The sequence below is a fragment of the Haemorhous mexicanus genome, chromosome Z (genome assembly GCF_027477595.1).
Source record: "Haemorhous mexicanus isolate bHaeMex1 chromosome Z, bHaeMex1.pri, whole genome shotgun sequence".
In the NCBI taxonomy this organism is placed as follows: domain Eukaryota; kingdom Metazoa; phylum Chordata; class Aves; order Passeriformes; family Fringillidae; genus Haemorhous; species Haemorhous mexicanus.
The window spans coordinates 4,665,324-4,680,504 of NC_082381.1; the positions used below are offsets into that span (position 1 = coordinate 4,665,324).

Genomic DNA, 15,181 nt, shown 5'->3' on the forward strand with positions numbered 1-15,181 from the left:
CGGACCGACACAGCTCCCCATCCACAAAGTTGCTTGTTTGACTTCAAGTACACCAGCCACCATTTCAAGATGGCCTTCCTCTTCTGAGCAACACAAGACAGCTGTCAAGGACTTGCAGCTTCACCCCCACTGCGGGCTCCAATGCAATTGCCAAAGCTGCAGACTTCCGGGCAAAACGGATCAACAGATACTTGCCCCTTCTGCTGTTTGCCTCACAAGGAGGCTTCGACACTGCGCGGTTCCTTTCTTTGGCCACATGCAACAAGAAAGGCCTGCCACAGCTTCATGGACTATACAAACATCTCCCTGCAGCTTATTGAAGCCAAAAGTCAGCTGGGACAAAAGAGACTATACGTGAGGAAGGACTCAAGAAAACTGTAGAACAATTCCACAAGCCAAAGACACCTTTCCAAAAGGGGAAAACAAACCAACAGAGCCTTTTGACCTCCAGCATTACCACATGCGCCCTTGTCCGTCACACTGCAGAAGCCCAGAGAAGCAGCGTCCTTAAGCCAAGCAGCCAGATGCTCAGCCGCAGACCCCAGCTCATCAGTGCCCCAGCATGACAGGGCAAAGGCCAATTTCTTGCTGTCACTGCCTACAGGAAATGCCTACATCCTGCAGGACTCCAGCACTCAGCATGCTCAGCCAGCAACCGCAAGTGCTGGCTGCTCAGAAACTTGCAACTCAGCAGCCCAGAATGGGCACTTACTCTTTTGGTATGAGCAGGCGGCCATTTGACCACAGCTGGACGTTTTCGTTTTTCTTGCTCATCTTCCTCCTCCTTGGCTTCTTCAGCAATTGGAGGGAGAGCCAGAGGATAGAGGACTCTTGGCCTTGGCACCTGTGGCAAGAGGTGGATCATGGATAAGCTGTTACCTAGGGCGTATAATTTCATTTCCTATCGCATCTACAGCAACAGCACCTAAGGAGAACTCATGAACTTTGTTGGCAATGGCATTCTTAGTCACTTCAACCAGATTGAAATGGGCCAGGTCAACAGATCTTTACATTGCTAAAAAATCTGCTAGAAGCAAGCAACGTTGTCTATGCAAAACACAGCTTTTAGGTCTAGAAAGATATCAAATGGAAAAGTAGGAAAGAGACAGCAAGGCTTTTGAGACTGCTGCAGCAGACATGGAAAACCAGAAAGTGTTCAGAATACCTTTCATTGCATGATAAGAGCCGGAAAATAGTGCAGAAGCATCCATGATTGCTGGAAAACTAGAAAATGAACAATGCATCTCCTCTTAGGAAACCAACAAACAAATAGATGGAAGTGTCATCGCTGCCTGTGTCTAAAACACTTGGATGCAGAGAGTGGATGATGTGAAGAGAAAGAGCCCTTGTGGTGAGCACTGTCATGTAGGCATCTAAGGAATTCTGCTTGAAGGTCCTTTATGTGCCTCCCCTTGTCCAATCTAAAGCTCCCTCAGTCCCTCAGCACCTCCTCACTGGCCTTGTGCTCCACACCCAGGCCCAGCTCCCGTGGCCTACTCAGCACACGCAGCAGCCCCTCAAACACTTCCTGCTTCCCAGGGGCCCCCAGCTGCACACGGCATTCCAGCTGTGGCCGCAGTGGTGCCAGGCACAGAGCGACGCTCACTGCCCTGCTCCTGCTGCCCCACTGCTATTGACACAGGCCACAATGCCCTTGGCCTTCTTGGCCACCAGGCCACGGTCTGCCTCATCTGCAGCTTCTCCTGACCTGAAGCACCCCTGCCTCCTTTTGACCCACACAGCTCCTAATCTAAAAAGTTGCTTGTTTGACTTCAAATACAGCATCCACCATTTCAAGATGGCCTTCCTCTTCTGAGCAACACAAGACAGCTGTCAAGGACTTGCAGCTTCACCCCCACTGCGGGCTCCAATGCAATTGCCAAAGCTGCAGACTTCCGGGCAAAACGGATCAACAGATACTTGCCCCTTCTGCTGTTTGCCTCACAAGGAGGCTTCGACACTGCGCGGTTCCTTTCTTTGGCCACCTGAGACAAGAATGGCTCCCCACAGCATCATGGACAGCACAATCATCTCCATGCAGCTTAGCAAAAGCCAAAAGACAGCTGGGCCAACAGACACTCTACAAGTGAGGAACGACTCAAGAAAACTTAAAAACATTTCCACAAGCCAAAGACACCTTTCCAAAAAGGGAAAAAAAAACAAAAGAGCCTTTTGACCTCCAGCACTACCACATTCGCCCTTGGCCATAACATTGCAGAAGCCCAAAGAAGCAGCTTCCCTGAGCCAAGCAGCCAGATGCTCAGCTGCCGCCACAAGATCTTCAGTGCCCCACCCAGCATGACAGGTCAAAGGCCAATTTCTTGCTGTCACTGCCTACAGGAAATGATTATATCATACAGGACTCCAGCATTCAGCATCCTCAGCCAGCAACAGCAAGTGCTGGCTGCTCAGAAACTTGCACGTCTGCCTTGCACTCAAGACAGCACCCCCAGAATGGGCACTTACTCTTTTGGTCCGAGCAGGCGGCGATGTGACCACAGCTGGATGCTTCAGTTTTTCTTGCTCATCTTCCTCCTCCTTGGCTTCTTCAGCAATTGGAGAGAGAGCCAGAGGAAAGACAGCTCTTGGTCTTGTCACCTGTGGCAAGAGGGAATCATAGGGATAAGCCGTTACCTAGGGCTTATAACTTGACTTCCTCTCGCATCTACAGCAACACCTGCTAAGGAGAACTCATCTGCTCTGTAGGCATAGGCATTCTAAGTCACCCTAACCAGATTGAAATTGGCAAATTCAACAGATGAGTACATCGCTAGGAATTCAATATTCCTTCCTGTCTGCTATAAGCAAGCAACATTGTCTATGAAAAAAACACAGTTTATAGTTCTTGAAAGCTCTGAAAAGTAGGAAAGAGACAGCAAGGCCTTTGCGACGGCAGCGGTAGACGTGGAAAACCAGAAAGGGTTCAGAATCTCTTTCATTGCATTGTTAAGGGCCAGAAAATAGTGCAGAAGCGTCCATGATTGCTGGAAAACTAGAAACTCAAGAAGGGTTCTCCTCCTAGGAAAGCAACCAACAATAAGATGGAAGTGTCAGCTCTACATGTGTCTAAAACACTTGGATGCAGAGAGTTGATGTTTATAAGGGAAAAAGCCCTTGTGGTGAGCATGGCCAGGTAGGCATCTATGGAAGTCTGTTTGAATGTCCCTCATGAGCCTCCCCATTTCCTGGCTAAAGCTCCTTCAGCACCTCCTCACAGGCCTTGTGCTCCACCTCCTTGCCTAGCTCCCGTGGCCTTCTCTGTGCACGCTCCAGCCCCTCTATCACTTTCTGCTTCCCAGGGGCCCACAGCTGCACACAGCACTCCAGCTGTGGCCGCAGTGCTGCCAAGCAAAGGGCGACGCTCACTGCCCTGCTCCTGCTGCCCCCACTGCTGCTGACACAGGCCACGATGCCCTTGGCCTTCTTGGCCACTGGGCCACAGTCTGCTTCATCTGCAGCTTCTCCAGACCTGCAGCAACCCTGCCTCCTTCTGACCCACACAGCTCCTTATCTAAAAAGTTGCTTGTTTGACTTCAAATACAGCATCCACCATTTCAAGATGGCCTTCCTCTTCTGAGCAACACAAGACAGCTGTCAAGGACTTGCAGCTTCACCCCCTCTCCGGCCTCAAAGGCACATGCCAAAGCTGCAGACTTCAGCCCAAAAGTGATCAACAGAAACTTGCCCCTTCTGCTGTTTGCCTCACAGGGAGGCTTCGCAACTCCTCGGTTCCTTTCTTTGGCCACACACAAGATTGGCTCCCCACAGCTTCATGGACAACACAAACATCTCCTTGAATCTGAGCAAAAGCCAGAAGGCAGCTGGGTCAACAAAGACTCTACAAGTGAGGAACGACTCAAGAAAACTGCAGAACACTTCCACAAGCCAAAGACACCTTTCCAAAACGAGGAAACAAAACCCAACAGAGCCTTTTGACCTCCAGCACTAACACGTGCGGCCTTGGCTATAACACTGCAGAAGCCCAGAGATGGAGCTTCCCTGAGCAAAGCAGCCAGAAGCTCAGCCGCAGCTCCAAGCTCTTCAGTGCCCTAGCACGACAGCTCATAGGCCAATTTCTTGTTGTCACTGCCCACAGGAAATGGCTACGTCGTGCAGGACTCCAGCACTCAGCATCCTCAGCCAGCAACAGCAAGTGCTGGATGCTCAGAAACTTGCATCTCTGCCTTGCACTCAAGACAGCACCCCATGAATGGGCACTTACTCTTTTGCTACGAGCAACCTGTACTGTGCCCAAAGCTGGATGCTTGTGGAGGTCTACCTTTTTTTGCTGCTCTCTGGCTTCTTCAGGAAGAGCAGAGGCAACAAGGGCAGCAACGGTTCTTGGTCCTGTCACCTGTGGCAAGAAAGAAGCATGAGGGACAGGCCATTACCTGTAATATACAACCCCATTTCTCCTTGGATCTACAACCACATCTTGAAAGGAGAACTCATACACTTTGTTAGCAATGGGATTCTAAGTCACACCAACCAAATTGAAATGGGCCAAATAAACAGAGCATTATCCTGCTAAGAATTTGATATTTCTCTCTGTCTGCCATCAGCAAGTAAGGTCATCTCTGCAAATTTGAGCTTTTCTTTCTGGAGAGCATTTAAATGGACAAGTAGGAAAGAGCCACCAAGGCCTTTGTGACTGCTGCGGCAGACATGAAAAAACAGAAAGGATTTAGAATCCCTTTCTGTGCTTTATAAGGGCCAAAAAGTAGTGCAACGGCATCTTTGCTGTCTGGAAAATGAGAAAATGACGATGGCTTGTCCTCCGAGGAAACCAACAAAAAACAAGATTGAAGTGTCAGCTACGCATATGTCTAAAACACTTGGATGCAGAGAGTGGTTGTTTTGATGGGAAACAGCCCTTGTGGTGAGCACTGTCATGTAGGCATCTATAGAAGTCTGCTATAATGTCCCTCACGAGCCTCCCCTTGTCCAGGCTAAAGCTCCCTCAGCCCCTCTTCACTGGCCTTGTGCTCCACACCCTTGCCAGCTCCCGAGGCATTCTCTGCACATGCACCAGCTCCTCTATCACTTTCTGCTTCCCAGGGGCCCACAGCTGCACACAGCACTCCGACTGTGGCCGCAGCGCTGCCCAGCACAGAGCGACGCTGACTGCCCTACTCGTGCTGCCCCCCTGCTGCTGACACAGGCCACGATGCCCTTTGCCTTCTTGGCCAGCAGGCCACAGTCTGCCTCATCTGCAGCTTCTCCTGACCTGCAGCACCCCTGCCTCCTTTTGACCCACACAGCTCCCCATCCACAACGTTGCTTGTTTGACTACAAATACAGCATCCACCATTTCAAGATGGCCTTCCTCTTCTGAGCAACACAAGACAGCTGTCAAGGACTTGCAGCTTCACCCCCACTGCGGGTACCAATGCAATTGCCAAAGCTGCAGACTTCAGCCCAAAAGTGATTAATAGAGAGTTGCCCCTTCTGCTGTTTGCCTCACAAGGAGGCTTCGACACTGCGCGGTTCCTTTCTTTGGCCACCTGAGACAAGAATGGCTCCCCACAGATCATGGACTATACAAACATCTCCTTGAACCTGAGCAAAAGCCAAAAGGCAGCTGGGCCAACAGAGACTCTACCAGTGAAGAACGACTCAAAAAATCGGAAGAACAATCCAACAAGCCAAAGACACTTTTCCAAAATGGGAAAGCAAAATAAAAGAGCCTTTTGACCTCCAGCACTACCACGTGCGCCCTTGGCCATAACACTGCAGAAGCCCAGAGATGGATCTTCCTTCAGCAAAGCTGCCAGAAGCTCAGTTACAAGCCCCAGCTCTTCAGTGCCCCAGCATGACAGGTGAAAGGCCAATTTCTTGCTGTCACTGCCTACAGGAAATGCCTACATCCTTCAGGACTCCAGCACTCAGCATCCTCAGTCAGCAACAGCAAGTGCTGGCTGCTCAGAAACTTGCACCTTTGCCTTGTACTCAAGACAGCAACCCCCAGAATGGGCACTTACTCTTTTGGTATGAGTAGGCGGTGATATGACCCTAGGTGGACACTTGTCCTGTTCTTCCTCATTTTCCTCCTCACTGGCTTCTTCAGCAAGAGCAGAGAGAGCCAGAGGAGAGACAGTTCTTGGTCCTGTCACCTGTGGCAAGAGAGAAGCATGAGGGACAGGCCATTACCTCTCACTTATAACCCCATTTCTCCTTGGATCTACAACCACATCTTGAAAGGAGAACTCATACACTTTGTTAGCAATGGGATTCTAAGTCACACCAACCAAATTGAAATGGGCCAAATAAACAGAGCATTATCCTGCTAAGAATTTGATATTTCTTCTCTGTCTGCTATCAGCAAGGTAGGTCATCTCTGCAAATTTGAGCTTTCCTTTGTTGAAAGCTTTTAAACGGAGAAGTAAGAAAGAGCCACCAAGGTCTCTGTGACTGCTGCGGCAGACATGGAAAACCAGAAAGGGTTCAGAATCCCTTTCTGTGCTTTATAAGGGTCAAAAAAGTAGTGCAGAGGCATCTTTGCTGTCTGGAAAATGAGAAAATGACGATGGCTTGTCCTCCGAGGAAACCAACAAAAAACAAGATTGAAGTGTCAGCTACGCATATGTCTAAAACACTTGGATGCAGAGAGTGGATGTTTGGATGGGAAACAGCCCTTGTGGTGAGCACTGTCATGTAGGCATCTATAGAAGTCTGCTATAATGTCCCTCACGAGCCTCCCCTTGTCCAGACTAAAGCTCCCTCAGCACCTCTTCACTGGCCTCGTGCTCCACCTCTTTGCCAGCTCCCGAAGCCTTCTCTGCACATGCACCAGCTCCTCTATCACTTTCTGCTTCCCAGGGGCCCACAGCTGCACACAGCACTCCAACTGTGGCCGCAGCGCTGCCCAGCACAGAGTGACGCTGACTGCCCTGCTCCTGCTGCCCCCCTGCTGCTGACACAGGCCACGATGCCCTTGTCCTTTCTGGCCACCGGGCCACAGTCTGCCTTATCTGCAGCTTCTCCAGACCTGCAGCAGCCTTGGCACCTTTTTGGCCCATGCAGCCATCCAGGCACAAAGTTGCCCATCTGACTTAAAATACAGCATCCACCATTTTAGGATGGCCTTGTTTTTCTACAGCGGCACCTTTTAAGGAGATGGTATTAAATAGATAGGAATAGAATTGTCAGTCACTCTGACTAAATTTTAATGGGCCTATTCTACTCTAGGGGAAATTGCTCTCAGTTCAGTGTTCCCCCCTGGCTGCCGTCAGCAAGCAACATTCTCTCTGCAAAACTGAGTTGGCAGTTTTTCTGGGCTCTGAGATGCAAATTAGGAAATATCCACTTATGCCTTTGTTATTTTCGTTGAAGGCGTGAAAATGGATTTTCTTTTGGCCTCCCTAGCTGGCCCTCTACACTCTACTGGTACTGGCCCTGCTGACAGCTCGCTCTACGATTCTTAAAGACCAGGAACATGAAATTTCCCTTTCTCACTCACCTCACGATCAGCACCACTGAATACACGCTTCACGTGACCTGTAGTGGGCAAGGGAAAATGAACCAGATGCTGTGAGAAAACTGCTTGGGCTGCTGAATCCCACAGAAGAAGTCAACCCCAACAGAGGTGATTTCCTGTTTCACAACTTCCCTCCAGGAGACACGTTTCATTCGCACAGCCAGCAAGAGATTGGGACAGTATTCTTGGCTGTGCCTACACCTTGGCCTGTTTTGCCAGTAAATGAATACAAAGATGACCAAGAAAATGCAAAGTCTTCTTTAACACTCTATGCTCCTGTTCTACCAAAAACATAAAACATCTTCTAAAATCCTCTCCTTCAGGTACTTTTTTAAATTAATCAGTTGCATGCACTAATTCTCATTAACTTGCTGGAAACAGTTGCACAGAAAAGCTTCCCCAAGATCCCCTGGAGCTGTGGCAGTTCTATTGTGGAAGAGCGCAGCAGCAGCTCCAGGGTTAAGGAGCAGACACTCACTGCTTTGGAGTTTGCATTTCATTGCAAAGGGAAAATCACTATTGTTGCACTCAGTAAAGGATTACTTAGTTAGTCAAATCCTTTCATGAGGAAATGTAGAACGAAAGAAGCTTTCCCTGAATGCTGGGAACATTTGCAGAGTTTTTAGAAGGCCCTTCAAGAACGTCTCCAGCAGTCTACATTTTCAAAGCTGTCTTGCTTGTCCCAGCAAACTGAGGAAATGACAGACTCTGCTGCCACAAACTCTCCTGTGGAGGGAACGGAAGCCCTGCAGGTTCCCTTGCAAATGCTGCCCTTGTGGCTACAGACACTCATTTTTCAGCTGAGTGTTTTGACAGGAGCTTTCCCAAACCAGTGGCATTCTAATGCTCTTTCTGTTTCTAAATCAACTCAGTCACTAAGAAAGAGCAGGAAGACATACCAAAGCCATCATTCTGGTTACACCCATGGAAAACCTCTACTTACGTGCCAGGTGAGTCACAAAATATACAGAATAAGTAACAGCATATGCTCCAAAAAGTGCAGGAGCAAGTTGCTCAATCATTGTAGCACTGCTCTGCAAGTTTGCAGGCTGTGCTCCAACAGTAGAAAAAGCAAGGCTCTTGTCAGTGCACAGGTGTTCACTGACAAATGCCTCACCCAGGAGAATGCTACTGCACTGAGCAAGCTCTAGGGCTGCTCTGACGCTCAGGCCTTCCATGCACTAAGGCAACCTTCTGATGTCACCACGACAAGGTGGCAACCATGCCCTGACATCACAAAGCAAACACTCTATGTTGGTCTGTGAATTTATGCCAGGAAATAACAACCTTCCCTACAGCAAACAGAAGACAGCCTGGGAAGTTCTCCTCCATCACAAAGCAGCACAAATTCCCCTCGTGGGCCAAAGCCTGTTGTTTCAAGGGATCCAAGAGTAACTCCAAGAGTGCACAAAGCACCTACAGCCTGTACCCCAACTGAGCACTCAGATGGGACACAAGCTAAGGAAACCAGACCAAGAAAATGGCCCACAGTATTGCACTTCTGAGAAACGACCCTTGTTTTTAACTTTTTAAAGGTTTCTTAAACCTTAACAAAGGACTGAATAAGGAAAGATTCCAGCACTGGGAGTCTCCATGACTAGCAGCCACATGCTCATCTACAAAAGGGATGCTCTGCCTTTAATACCCTTAGCCCCTCCCAAAGTTTTGTCTGTCAAATCTTTCTCTGCTGTCCTCTTACATCTTGATTGGAGGTCAGGTGTTATTAAGCCGTGCCTCGTGGTCACAAGCCAGCCCTCCCCAAAAGCCCTGACTACCAAGGCTATTACAAGGGGGATAAGAAAGAGGACTATGGGAGAACATTTTCTAATAACATCACTTCGCATTTGAACACCCACATAACATCTATCTCTTAACTGTGAGAGCCAACTATTTCATTACTCACCTAGAGTGCACAGAACCAGAAGAGAAGGCACTGTGGGCATAACAGATGAAATCATTCCTAACAAATCCTCCCACATATTTGCACATTTATTGGATATTACCCGGACACCTGTGAATGTATATCTCTGCCTTTCTTCCCCTTTGAAAGTAGTCCAACTGGCAACTTGTAGGGAAACCAAGGGCTTTGTGGGGGCTGCATTACTCTGCACACACCCTGGCCAACCATGGCAAGGAGCTTTGGTGCCTAAAAAGACCAACCAGAGGAAACAGCTGGAAAAGGTTGAAAGCTACCAAGCAGGGCCTGATGCCTGCTGCCAGCTCAGGGTTAGAAAGGAGGCATTACTTTATTTTAGCGCTGGGAGCATAGGGAATCACTTCCCTAAGCCCTGCACACCCAGCAATAACACCTACTAGTTTGTATCCATGGAACTAAGACATATTCAATACTTTCCTGAAACTCCTAGGCTAAACATTACCCCAAATTTATTGACATATTTCAATCACTTCTCAGAATTTATCGACATCAGAGTAGGAGTGTTCTGTAGGTCCCTGGTGGTCGTTGCCACAGGTTCAGGAGGAGACCCATGCACAAAAGAACCTAAGACACAACTGGGGTTGTAAAGCAAATGTATTCCATTAGTTGCAGTAGCAAACAATACATACCAACTGTTGGGGTCTCTAGCTTGTCAGAGTGACCCCGAGAAAAGTTGCAAAGTCCCTTTTTCCAGCCTGGCGCTTGAAGAAGGAGTCAGGGCTCTTCATTTCTCAGTCTCGAGGTTGTTTTTTGAATCTTATCTATAAAATTATTTCTTCTGTCCTGCCGAGGTCTGCTCAGCAAGACAGTCACAGGCATTCTGCCTGCCCCCGGGGCGGTGTTATGTCTTTATGCTAAAAACTATGCATACAATGTTTACAATTACTTTCCGATACCTATCACCTATGTTAGACAGTGAGCTTCTACTCTAAACCAATCTAAATGTGCCAACATCCCAGCAGAAGATGGAGGCCAGGAAGGAGAAAGGTAGGACATGCCCAGATCCCTCCATTTTGCCCCCTGAACCCCTATTCTAGAAACCCCAAAATCTACTGTTTCACCCCATGATAAATTCACTATCATTCTACTTAATTTACTGTGGCTTGCAGATATTCATCTATGGTTGGTAACTTGCTCCACGGGTCATAATCACAACCACAGGTATTTTTGGGCTCTGTGCCCGGGTCTCTGAGACCCCTGGCAGGGGTCTTGCCTGCTCAGGACAACCAGAGGGATGTCCTGGGTCCTGACAACCAACCCCTTGATTCCCAAAAATCTGCTGAGCAGGAGAAGGAGATGGAGCGTGGTGCTTGGCGGCAGGAGCAGGTAGGCAGTGCACTTGCAAGACATCCCCTGGATCAAAACCGTGTGAATCTCGTCCTTCTCACTCCTCTACCCCAGAACCAGGCTTGTATCTCCTGAGCAGGAGTGGAATTTTCCCAGTTACGGCATCAGCTCATACATGGCTGGCTGTGAGATGAGGCCATGATGACTCCATGACTCCCTGCCACCAAGGGCTCCATTAAACATTGTTCCCCTTTTTTCAAAGCTTGACTGCCCACCGATTGACCAACACATTGTTTCTCTTCCAAGGGTCAAGTTGCCACCTATTAAACAATACACTTTTCTTCATTGTCTTGTCAACCTGCTCAAACATGGATCAAATACAGCAGGGCCTCAGACACGACTCTGGTTCCTGACACAGTCGTTAGGGAAATATCCCATTCCTCAAATTCTCCTTTGGTGGTCAAGAGCCTCCTAAACACTTTCTTCCCTTTGAATGTTGAATGCATTCCAGCTACCTTCTTAGCAGGACCACTTTCTTTATTCTCAAGGCCAAGATAGCCACATGCACACAGTAAGCACTGCAGTGGGGGAATACAGGGTTCAGCACTGCCTGTTAAAGCTAAAGGAATTGACAAGATGAAACCCTATTTGTTACACTTAACGCCTCGCCCTCCTATTCTGGGAAGCAAACACAAGCATTTCATCAATACACCCTGCAAATGCTCTTGCTGAGAGAAGCCACATTGCTGTGTCAATAAAGCAGCTGGGACTCCGTTTGTTCATGCAGAGAAAGCCAATTCTTTATTCACATAACTCATTTTTAAACCATTTTCACAGACCTCACGTTCAACTCCAACTGGCTGGTAGTTTTCTTGCCACACAATTCATTGCTTAGAAGGTGTTTTGGTGTGTACATGCTAAGACTCTCTCTTTTGAAGACTCACTCTTACTCAGGTGATTACATTTTTCCTTTGTGGACGTTCATGAGACAGAGTTCTTGTTTATTAGAGATGCAAACAGATTTCTTAGCACAATAGCTTGTTGTGCTAGCTGCACTCATTCCTAGGACTTTCCCCATGGGAAGTTAACTGGCTGCACGTAGAAGACGTAACAGGCCAGCTGGGAAGTTAGCAGAGCAAGGCCTGATTTTAGAAGGCCTTTCTTTTCTAATACCCCTACCTGTGTGCAACACATTGTGACTTTCTTTCAGAAATTAATGAAGAAAACACAGATTGCTGTTATGAGGAGAAAAGTTGTCCATTGTTTTTAAAGGTTGCAGAGTTCACAAGTTAAACCAATTGCTGCCAAGTTGGAGTTGTAACTATTTGCTGTTAATAATTTCATGTTGTAATCACCTGTTGTTAATAGTTTTTCTTTAATTACCTGCTGTTGATGGTTAGAAATCCCCTTCGTCGAGTATCACCCTGCTGCTACCTGGAAAATGGCACCCGGGGTTGTGAGGAGGAGGTGACATCGGGCTGGTATGCAAATGAGGAAACCCCACACCAAACCTAGCAGGAAAAACCCCTAAAAAAAACGAGCCACCATGGAATTAAGAGATTGAAGTGATGTCTAGATGTGAGGAACAGAAACCAGTATCCGCTAAGACCCTTTTTACCTTTCACCCTAACCTAAAGACATCGGCTAGAAAGAGGACCTCGAATGTCAAACTGAAAAACTGGGCAATGTCCTGGTACTCCTCTGAGGATGGAAGCCCCAGCTCTGCCTGCAGACCAGCGGACAAAGCTGCACTTTTCCTCCTCCGTGCCACTGGGAGCAGTGGTGGCATGTGCGAGACCCGTGGGTTCTCCCCACCCAACCTGATTTTTAATAAAGGCATTAAAGAGGAGAAGGATCTCCTGCCTTATTTATTTCAACTGCCTACTGAAATTATTCCGCACTCCCTTCCAAATCAGTTCACTCCTCAAGCAAAACTCTCAGGCACATGCCCGATTCCCTCTCTCCCAGCAGCTCAGAGCAGCATTGCACAGCGCTTGCTGTGCGCCAGACAGCACAAAGCAGGCTGGCCTGGTGGCCCTGAATATTTCTGCAAAACACTCTGCATCTCACCCCTTTGCTCTGGCTCGGTGCAGAACTGCAGGATTGCAGGCGCTTCCTCCCAGAGCTGCGTGAGGCACTGGCTCCTGCAGATGTGACCTGCCAAGCTGTCACTGCCTCCCGCCGGCCTCGCTTCCCCTGGCAGAAGTGCCGGGCCTGAAGGAGGCTGCCCTGTGCTCCAGCCTGCCGAGCAGCCCGGCTCACTCCCCCGGTGCCCAGAGTGCTGCACACACTGCTGACCTTTCCCAGGAGTTACAGAGCAGGCGGCAGAAGAGGAGGAACCCTCAGCCAGCCCAGCGGCCCTGGGCTGCCCTTCGCCTTGCTCTGCTCCTGGGCACACTCCAGACCAATGCCTCCAGTCCGGGCTGTGCCCAGCACGGCTGCGCTTCCCCTCGGGAGCAGCCAGCTGCCAGCCGGGCTCTGAGAGCCGAGGATTCGCCCGCTCCCGGGAAGAGGCACCCAGGGCCCGGCTGCTGCCCTTTGCAGCTACCTGGGCCTCCTTCCAGCCTGCCTCTGCCGAGGCTCAGGCTGCTCCGGCCTCTGCCGGGGCTCTGCTGGGGCTCCGCAAGGCCGGGCCCGCTCGCACCTCACAGGCGCTGCTGACAGCTCTGCGCCACAGGAGACCTTCCCGAGCCCCCTCTCTGATCTTTCTGCTTTCTCACTTGAGTAAGGCTCTCCTTCTGCCAAAGACATTGCATTTAGGGATCCAATTCCAAGTGGCAGGAACCCAAATGCTCTCGAGTCACAGCTCAATGCCTGCATCTGCACAGGGTGTTTGGGCTGCCCCGCTCCTTTGGTTTTTTCCTGCAAATGCCATTGCCCTTTCTGCCTCAACTAGAAATACCAAAGTTAGGCAAAAACCAGCCAGCGGGCCATATTCCAAAGGCAGTATGGTCTGGAGAGAATGAATGAAGACGAGCCTTTTCCATTTACAAACCATACTAAAGAAGCCATTTGTGTGACTTAGCACCAGTAAAAAACAACTAGTAATTCAGAAGGAAGTTTTCTGAAGGGGTCAGAAGGAGAGGAAATCTTCCAAATGAGTTGAAGTTTCAGAAACTTTATTGAATTACTTTATTGAATTAATCCTTATATATAATCCTCTTCTATAATCCTAATCTATAATCCTAATGTACAAAACTCTTCAACAGTCCTACTCTAGAATTCTACTCTGCAATGCTACTGTAAATTGCCTTTGGAGATAACATCTTGACATGAGTGTAACTTTCTCGTCTCCTAATTCTTCTTCCTCTTCTTGACTGAGTTGATCAGTTGTGACAGGATAGATGCTGGCTATGCTGAAGTCACAAATGGATGCTGTCCATAGGAAAAAAACCAAAAAACCAAAACAACAAAGAACAGTGAACCAGGACTTTCCAAGCTCAGTGCTTCACAGACTCAATCAGGATTCCTCTGGGTCATAAAAAGACCCAGAAAGTAGAACAATGGGACCATCAGCTCTCCAGTTGTCATGTGCAGGACCTTGCCATCACAGGCAAACCTGGCCCAGAATGCCACCCATCTCTTTATTGTGATGGCTTCATCTCTCTGGGATTTTTGCCCTGCCAGTACTCTAGAAATGGTGCTTTCTGTCCCTGGGGTTTCTTCCTCTCAGGATACTCCAATGACTCACATAGGCCCCTGCCTTTGAAAGACAGGCACCGTGCTGATTTCCACAGGGGGATAGAGCAGCGTCTACCTTTCCATGCCATGCCCCTCCTGTGCTGGATGGCACCTTCCTTCCCAGCAGGGCCAGCCCAGTGGCACTGGGTCCTGCAGTTCCCATTCTGCCAAAACCTGGCAGTGACCCTGGGGCAGTTCCCGTCTGCTTGAGCATGCCAGGCAGCAGATGGGGCTGGGACAAGTCCCTCCCAGCTGTCCCTGTTTGCGTGCCAGAAACCTCTAAGGGTGGGCTGGGGAGAGCAAACCAGGGCCCCTCAGAGGCTCAGAGTGAGCCCCCCACAGCCCCTCCTGCCCACAGCCAAATCTCTGACTGCTAGGCCAGGACTGGCTTCCTTGGGTTCCTTCACCATCATTTCATGTCTCCTTACCCTCATTGCTCTACTTCAATTCTTTTGCCGTTAGATAAAACTGAACACCCAACCAAATTACAAAAGAGGGCAACAGAAACAGAGGACAGAGGACCTGTCCTTTCAGGAAATGCAGAGAGAGGTGGAGATATTCAGTTTTATGAAGAACAAGCCCAGGGAGACTTTTTTGCTACTTTCCAAGACTTCAGAGTGTCTTTGAAGAAAGTGGGGGACACCTTTTTTTACAGGTCCAGTTAGAATAGGATGTGGGCGAATATTTTTAAACACAAAGGAGATCTTATCAGAGCAGGTCTAAGGAAGAACTTGTCTACTCAGAGCATGGTGCCACCCTGGCACAGATGTCCCAAGAGCTTGTAGGTGCCCCCTCCCTGG

General features: G+C 48.9%; 1 pseudogene; it reads right to left on the reverse strand.

Annotated features, from left to right (window-relative positions):
• Window positions 1-15,181, reverse strand: part of LOC132342062 (serine/threonine-protein kinase PAK 3-like) — a 32,566-nt pseudogene that overhangs the window by 15,547 nt on the left and 1,838 nt on the right.